Raw genomic sequence first — 8,369 nt, 5'->3', positions numbered from 1 at the left:
TTCAATTTTTTTTCCAGGAGTTACGCCCCTTTGAACTTATTTGCCCAATATACTACTGCAACCTTTTGTCATCGCAACTCCTCTCAAACCACACAACAGAATTTCATAAAACCTTTTCATATAATAAGGACATACTTCGTAGATGTGCATATCGACAGAAAATTACGATTCAATTTTTTTTCCAGGAGTTACGCCCCTTTGAACTTATTTGCCCAATATACTACTGCAACCTTTTGTCATCGCAACTCCTCTCAAACCACACAACAGAATTTCATGAAACCTTTTCAGATAATAAGGACATACTTCGTAGATGTGCATATCGACAGGAAATTACAATTCAATTTTTTTTCCAGGAGTTACGCCCCTTTGAACTTATTTGCCCAATATACTACTGCAACCTTTTGTCATTGCAACTCCTCTCAAACCACACAACAGAATTTCATGAAACTGTGTAGATAATAAGGACATACTATGTAGATGTGCATATTGACAGGAAATTATGATTCAATTGTTTTTTTCTGATACAATTTTTTTTTCTTACACTTATTTTATTTCTCCAATGATAATGTGGGGACTTGGGGTATGTGAACGCGCTAGCCAAAATGACTGTATTGGCTATGTAATTTCACTTGTTACAGCACTGTGTAATACAACTTGTTGCTAGCCAAAATGATTGTATTGGCTATGTAATTCCACTTTTTACAGCACTTTGTAATACTACTTGTTGCTAGCCAAAATGATTGTATCGGCTATGTAATTCAGTGCAATACAGCAGACAATAAAGTGTGTCTCTGATAGATGAATTAAAAATATTTTGATGAAGTCTTGGACATGATAATTACCAATTTCTGCCCAGAAGCAACCATGTGGTTGGGTCTTTTTCTGTGTTTACAGCAATTTGCTAAGTTCAGTTGTTATTTAGTACTATTTGTAAGACAGCAAACATTGTGAAACCAGAAACTTGACACACCACAATGGAGTATACTAGAATGGGTACTTTTGGGGTCAAAGCGACCCAGACTTTAACCTGGAGATCAATCTGCATATGTCTTCTGTTTTTCAGTTTCTTCTGGACCCGGTTGTTCATCTCTCGGTTAAACATAGCCCTTGGTTAAATATAACCCAGGGTTAAATCTTTTAACTGAGGGTTACGTAACCCATTGTTCAATTTTCATAGAATGTTCATTTTTGTCTCGCCTTGACGGAGTCAAAAAGCGAGACATATGTATGCTGTTTCCGGCGTCGGCGGCGGCATCGGCGGCGTCAACAATGTATTAGTTTGTGATTAGGTCTAGTTCATGGTGAACCACTAGTGGTAGGTCAATGATATTTGGTATGCAGTTGTATTATCATTGGCACATCTCATTACCATGGAGATTATATTGCCCCGCCCCCTCAGTCAAGGTCTATTGACTTTGAAACTTTTCATAGTTTACATGTATTAGTTTGTGATTAGGTCAATTTATGGGGAACCACTAGTGGTAGGTCAATGATATTTGGTATGCAGTTGTATAAGCATTGGCATATCTCATTTCCATGGAGATTATTTGGCTCCGCCCCCTTAGTCATGGTCTATAGACTTTGAAAATTTTGCTAAGTTAACATGTATTAGTTTGTGATTAGGTCAGTTCAAGGGGAACCATTAGTGGTAGGCCAATGTTAATTGATGTTCAGTTGTATAAGCATTAGTACATCTCATTTCCATGGAGAATATGTGGCCCCGCCCCCTCAGTCATGGTCTATTTACTTTGAAACTTTTGCTTAGTTTACATGTATTAGTTTGTGATTAGATCAGTTTAAGATGAACTGCTAATGTTAAGTCAATGATATTTGGTATGCAAATTTATTGGCATTTGCAAGTATCGTTTCCATGGAGATTATATAGCCCTACCCCTGATCATGGTTCATTGACTTTGAAACTTTTACATAGTTTACAAGTTTAGGTTTGTTTAAAGGGAACGACTTATAATAAGTCAATGGTTATTGGTATGCAGTTGTATTAGCATTGGCACATCTCATTCCATGGAGATTGTTTAGCCATTTACCTTCAGTCATGGTTCATCGACTTTGAATATGTGCATAACTTACATGTTAAAGTATCGCTATTTTAATTTCAACATTTGCATTATCAAAATTACAAAAAGGCGAGACATATCTCTGTGATAACAGTTTATTATTAAAATAAGAATTATGAACACTTTTTTCTGGTCCTAGAAAAACTGTTTGGTCAATAAATATGATTTCTTATAAAAAACAATACGTTTTTCAGCATCTCAGTTCATTAAATAGAACAACAACGCGGACGTGACAGAGAGCACCTTTTGTTTGAAAAGATGCGTTGATCGTAAATTATTTGATTATCTAGATAAATACATTATCTTACTAAAAATTGTTTAATTTTGCTGCATACATTTGTTTATTAACGTAGAAGATGCCCAGGTAAAAAAATGTTGATTTGAAAACGTATGATAGGTACACGTAAACGTCGATGCAGAAAAGGGGGAAGGACTGTAAAATGTAATTAATCAGTTTTAATCAGTTTTTTGTCGAGCCAGCAACTTTTGTCGCAGAAAACTTGACATAGGGAAAGTGATCCGGCGGCGGCGGCGGTGTTAGCTAACTTCTTAAAAGCTTTATATTTTAGAAGGTCGAAGACCTGGATGCTTCATACTTTCTATATGGATGCCTCATGTTACGAAGTTTCCGTCAGGCACATGTCCAATGTCCTTGACCTCATTTTCATGGTTCAGTGACTACTTGAAAAAAAAGTTAACATTTTTTGTAATGTTAAATTCTCTCTCATTATAATTAGAAGGATAACTATATTTGGTATGTGCATACCTTGCAAGGTCCTCATGCCCTTCAGACAGTTTTCACTTGACCTCGACCTCATTTCATGGATCAGTGAACAAGTTTAAGTTTTGGTGGTCAAGTCCATATCTCAGATACTATAAGAAATAGGTCAAGTATATTCGGTGTATGGAAGGACTGTAAGGTGTACATGTCCAACTGGCAGGTGTCATCTGACCTTGACCTCATTTTCATGGTTCAGTGGTTATAGTTAAGTTTTTGTGTTTTGGTCTGTTTTTCTTATACTGTATGCAATAGGTCTACTATATTTGGTGTATGGAATGATTGTAAGGTGTACATGTCTAGCTGGCAGATGTCATTTGACCTTGACCTCATTTTCATGGTTCAGTGGTCAAAGTTTAAAGATTTTGAGTTTTGGTCTTTTTTTCTAATACTTCATCAATAGGTCAACTATATTTGGTATATGGAAATATTTCATGATCTATATGTCAGTCGCGCAGGTTTTATTTGACCTCGACCTCATTTTCACAGTTCATTGCTCAGTGTTAAGTTTTTGTGTTTTGGTCTATTTTTCTTAAACTATAAGCAATATGTCAACTATATTTGTTGTATGAAAATATTTTACGATGTACATGTCAGTCTGGCATGTTTTATTTGACCTTGACCTCATTTTTACTGTTCATTGCTCAATGTTAAGTTTTTGTTTTTGGTCTATTTTTCTAATACTTTCAGCAATAGGTCAACTATATTTGGATTATGCAATGATTGTAAGGTGTACATGTCCAACTGGCAGGTGTCATCTGACCTTGACCTCATTTTCATGGTTCAGTGGTCAAAGTTAAGTCTTTTAGTTTTGGTCCTTTTTTCTTATACTATATGCAATAGGTGAACTATATTTGGTGTATGGAAATATTTTAGGATGTACATGTCTGTCTTGCAGGTTTTATCTGACCTTGACCTGATTTTCATGGTTCATTGCTTAGTGTTAAAATTTGGTGTTTTGGTCTATTTTTGTTCAACTATAAGCAATAGGTCAACTATATTTGGTGTATGGAATGTTTATAAGGTGCTTATGTCTGTCTGCCAGGTATCATATGACCTTAACCCCTTTTACATGGCTCATTTGTCAATGTTACGTTTTAATGCTGAACTTGTTTCTTAGAAAATGTAAGCAATAGGTCAACTTTATTTGGTGTATGGAATGATTGTAAGGCGTATCTGTCTGTCTGGCAGGGTTCATATGACCTTGACCTTATTTTCATGGTTCATAGGTCAATGTTAGTTTTTTCATTCTTCACTGCCATCTTTAATCACAATAATCAATATCAATGGTATATCATTAAGTTATTTCACTCTTAACCACAGTTATCCAGCATATCTTCATATAGCGGATAATAACCTATACAATTAGTAGTATGAAGACACTAGGATAGTTGTCTTCAGCAGGCCTGGCAGCAGATTTAGCGTTCATACAGGCATCAGCAGCAGCGACATTATCTCATTATTTACAGCTTAAAATTTATAATGTATGTCTGATAGCATTTACTTTCAACATAACTTCAATTAGAAATACACAACAGGCGAGACATTTCTGTGTGTCCACTCTTGTGATAACTAATGGTTGTAGATAAAGAAGAATACGTTTAGTGACCTTTCCAATCTAGTAATAAACAGAGAATCGTACTTTTAGACAAAACTATTCCTTGGTTAAAATTTTAACAGAGGTCCGAAGCAAGGTTAAATCTGAATCATCTAACCAAGGATTTAACAAAGGGTTAAATTTAACCACAGGATGAACAACAGAAAATAACCTATGGTTAAATTTTAACCAAGGGTTATAATATTTAACCCTTGGTTAAAATTTAATCAAGAGATGAACTACCCGGTCCTGCAGTCCAAGGTTCTCTCTAAGTACTTCTGCTTCCTACAACAAAATAACAGGAACAAGGTTTTTCTGGTTTCCGGACAAATACTTAAGTATTAGTCAATGGATCTCTATGAAATTGTACCACAAGGTTCCATACCACACACAGAAGGTTGGGGTTGATTTTGTGGGTTGTGGCTTTAATTGTTAAGAAATTAGAGGCCAAATAGGGGCTAAAAACAAGACTTTTCTAATACTGACTAAGCTGGTTCTAACATAAATTATTTCTGATCTATATAAAGAAACAAAAAATACTGATATGGCAGGAGCTACACACCAAACAGGGTGTGTAAATTATTATATTTAGTTTGTAAACAGATTTACTAAGTATTGCACAACAGCAAAGTATTGCACAACAGCAAGTAATCTTCAATTGAAAATCAATACAAATCTTTTAACCAATTTCAAGGAAATTTGATTTATTAAATTATAGTTTATACACAACACAATTTATCTTCTATCTAGAGTTTAGAAGCCTCTGTCAATCTATTTTTAGATTCTATTATTGTTTACTACTAGAGGGGGTATGTGTTTTGATGACCTCATTATCAGATTGACAAACTTACCTACACGTGTATCATATGTATGTTAATCAGCTATTATTTACTGTTTTCGAACCATATTCGAAAATCTATTTAGTATCCGTATGTTAACAATCAATTGACATGGATATACGCTTCTTTGAAATAGTGATTGGATATTGTTCATTTGATTGAGTAATGATTATCTCCTCAACGTATCACTTTTCCAAGTGTGCCATGGGTAACCCCCAGGTAACAGAAACATTCGTCTTATGATCCAGAACTTTCGAAACTGGAATTAAACTAGATTTCGTGCAGAGCTGAGAACAAAGGACATTAAATGCCCAACTATCGCTAGGAGAATGGCTTATTGACTTTAGTTCGATTTTTGAAACCTTCGGCCATGACAGCATGTTAGAAGTTACATCTCAATTGACCAGTGCGCGATCCCACAATGCACCGCAAAAAATGTAACCAAAATAACAATTATGGGATAAGAACGACAAAGAGTAAACTTTCGTTCAACGTTTTAATCTACAGCTTTGAATAAATAATTATCTGTTTGTCAAACAATATTCCAAATGACAGTATCATTACATAAGCCCGCTAGTTTTGGGTTGGCCAGTTTTAACTACTTTGTCGGCGGCAGTCAACAATTCCATACACTCCATTTTTGTACTCCTGCTACATCAGAAACAATCACACTCCCAGCTCTTCAGGCAGTTATTCAATTGCGTCGGCTCTTCAACGCTTCACCGTCTTTGAATAAGCATGTTCCTACCGCCCAGGCTCGGGAAGTCAGTGATCGTGATTAAAGAGTATACATACATGTACGAATCTGTTACGGTTATTTTGCAGAGCCACTGCCTTTGGTGGAAACACAAATATTACAGCAGCAACCCAATGACTATATTTAATTAAAGAACATATATTTACTTTATTCAATGAAGAAGCCTCCTGCTTTACCGAGCGGAGTTAGTATTATCACATTAGTACATGTACGAGGTCAATTCCGTACCAGGAGAATGAGAAGATGTCGTCATACGGTAATCAACAGTAAACAGGTGTCAAATCAGTAGTTCAAGATTAGTCCTTGCAACTATAAAAAATTCCGCAAGTCTTTCCAAGCACGATCAATACTAGTCCAACAGCACCTACGGCACTCGTAGATCATACACTACACATTGGGGTTTACCATTCTACTGCAGCAGGGAGTGAAGAACAGCATGGAGATTGGAGGACACGTATAGGATATGCATATATATGTCTGCACTTCTTTAGGATATGCAACTGAATATATTGTATTGGTGGAAACTTTGCCTTTGTTAAGTATAAGTAATATTTATATATTTCATTAATAAACAAAACATACATCTCCTTATATCAGGATTAACAGCAGTTACATAGTATAAATAATACTATATATTATATGTAATATATTTCAGCACATAGTAGCACACATTATTTATATCTCTATTCTAGATTACTCTACACCTTCCGGGATCTCCCTAGGTGAATATTTTGTACAGTATAAGTAATAAATATGTATTTATATGTATTATATTTCAGCACATACTAGCACACAGTATTTATATCTCTATTCTAGATTGCTCCACACCTGCTGGGATCACTCCAGGTGAACATTTCGTGCAGTATTAGTCATCAATATGTATTTATATGCACATAGTACATGTAGCACACAGTATTTATCATGTTTATATCTCTATTCTAGATTGCTCCACACCTGCTGGCATCTCCCCAGGTGGACATTTCATACAGTAAAGTAATAAATTGTATTATATTTCAGGTCGTTCATTCTCTTTATATATATTGCACTAAGTCATTCATTCTCTTTATATATATCGTTCTACACCTGCTGGATCGCCACAGGTCAATCATTCATTCTCTTTATATATATTGCACTACACCTGCTGGATCGCCACAGGTCATTCATTTACTTTATATATATTGAACTACACCTGCTGGATCGCCACAGGTCATTCATTCACTTATATATATTGAACTACACCTGCTGGATCGCCACAGGTCGTTCAGTCTCTTTATATATATTGTACTACACCTGCTGGATCGCCACAGGTTATTCATTCTCTTTATATATATTGCACACCTGCTGGATCGCCACAGGTCATTCATTCATTTATTTATATTGTACTACACCTGCTGGATCGCCACAGGTTATTCATTCACTTTATATATTGCACTACACCTGCTGGATCGCCACAGGTCATTCAGTCTCTTTATATATATTGCACTACACCTGCTGGATCGCCACAGGTCATTCATTCTCTTTATATATATTGCACACCTGCTGGATCGCCACAGGTCATTCATTCACTTTATACATATTGTACTACACCTGCTGGATCGCCACAGGTTATTCATTCTCTTTATATATATTGCACACCTGCTGGATCGCCACAGGTCATTCATTCTCTTTATATATATTGTACTACACCTGCTGGATCGCCACAGGTCATTCATTCTCTTTATATATATTGTACTATACCTGCTGGATCGCCACAGGTCATTCATTCTCTTTATATATTGTACACCTGCTGGATCGCCACAGGTCATTCATTCTCTTTATATATATTGCACACCTGCTGGATCGCCACAGGTCATTCATTCACTTTATATATATTGTACTACACCTGCTGGATCGCCACAGGTTATTCATTCTCTTTATATATATTGCACACCTGCTGGATCGCCACAGGTCATTCATTCTCTTTATATATATTGTACTACACCTGCTGGATCGCCACAGGTCATTCATTCTCTTTATATATATTGTACACCTGCTGGATCGCCACAGGTCATTCATTTTCTTTATATATATTGTACACCTGCTGGATCGCCACAGGTCATTCATTCTCTTTATATATATTGCACACCTGCTGGATCGCCACAGGTCATTCATTCACTTTATATATATATTGTACTACACCTGCTGGATCGCCACAGGTTATTCATTCTCTTTATATATATTGTACTACACCTGCTGGATCGCCACAGGTCATTCATTCTCTTTATATATATTGTACTATACCTGCTGGATCGCCACAGGTCATTCATTCTCTTTATATATTGTA

Source organism: Mytilus californianus, unplaced genomic scaffold (genome assembly GCF_021869535.1).
Source record: "Mytilus californianus isolate M0D057914Y unplaced genomic scaffold, xbMytCali1.0.p SCAF_4, whole genome shotgun sequence".
Lineage (NCBI taxonomy): Eukaryota > Metazoa > Mollusca > Bivalvia > Mytilida > Mytilidae > Mytilus > Mytilus californianus.
This window is presented reverse-complemented; position numbering follows the sequence as displayed.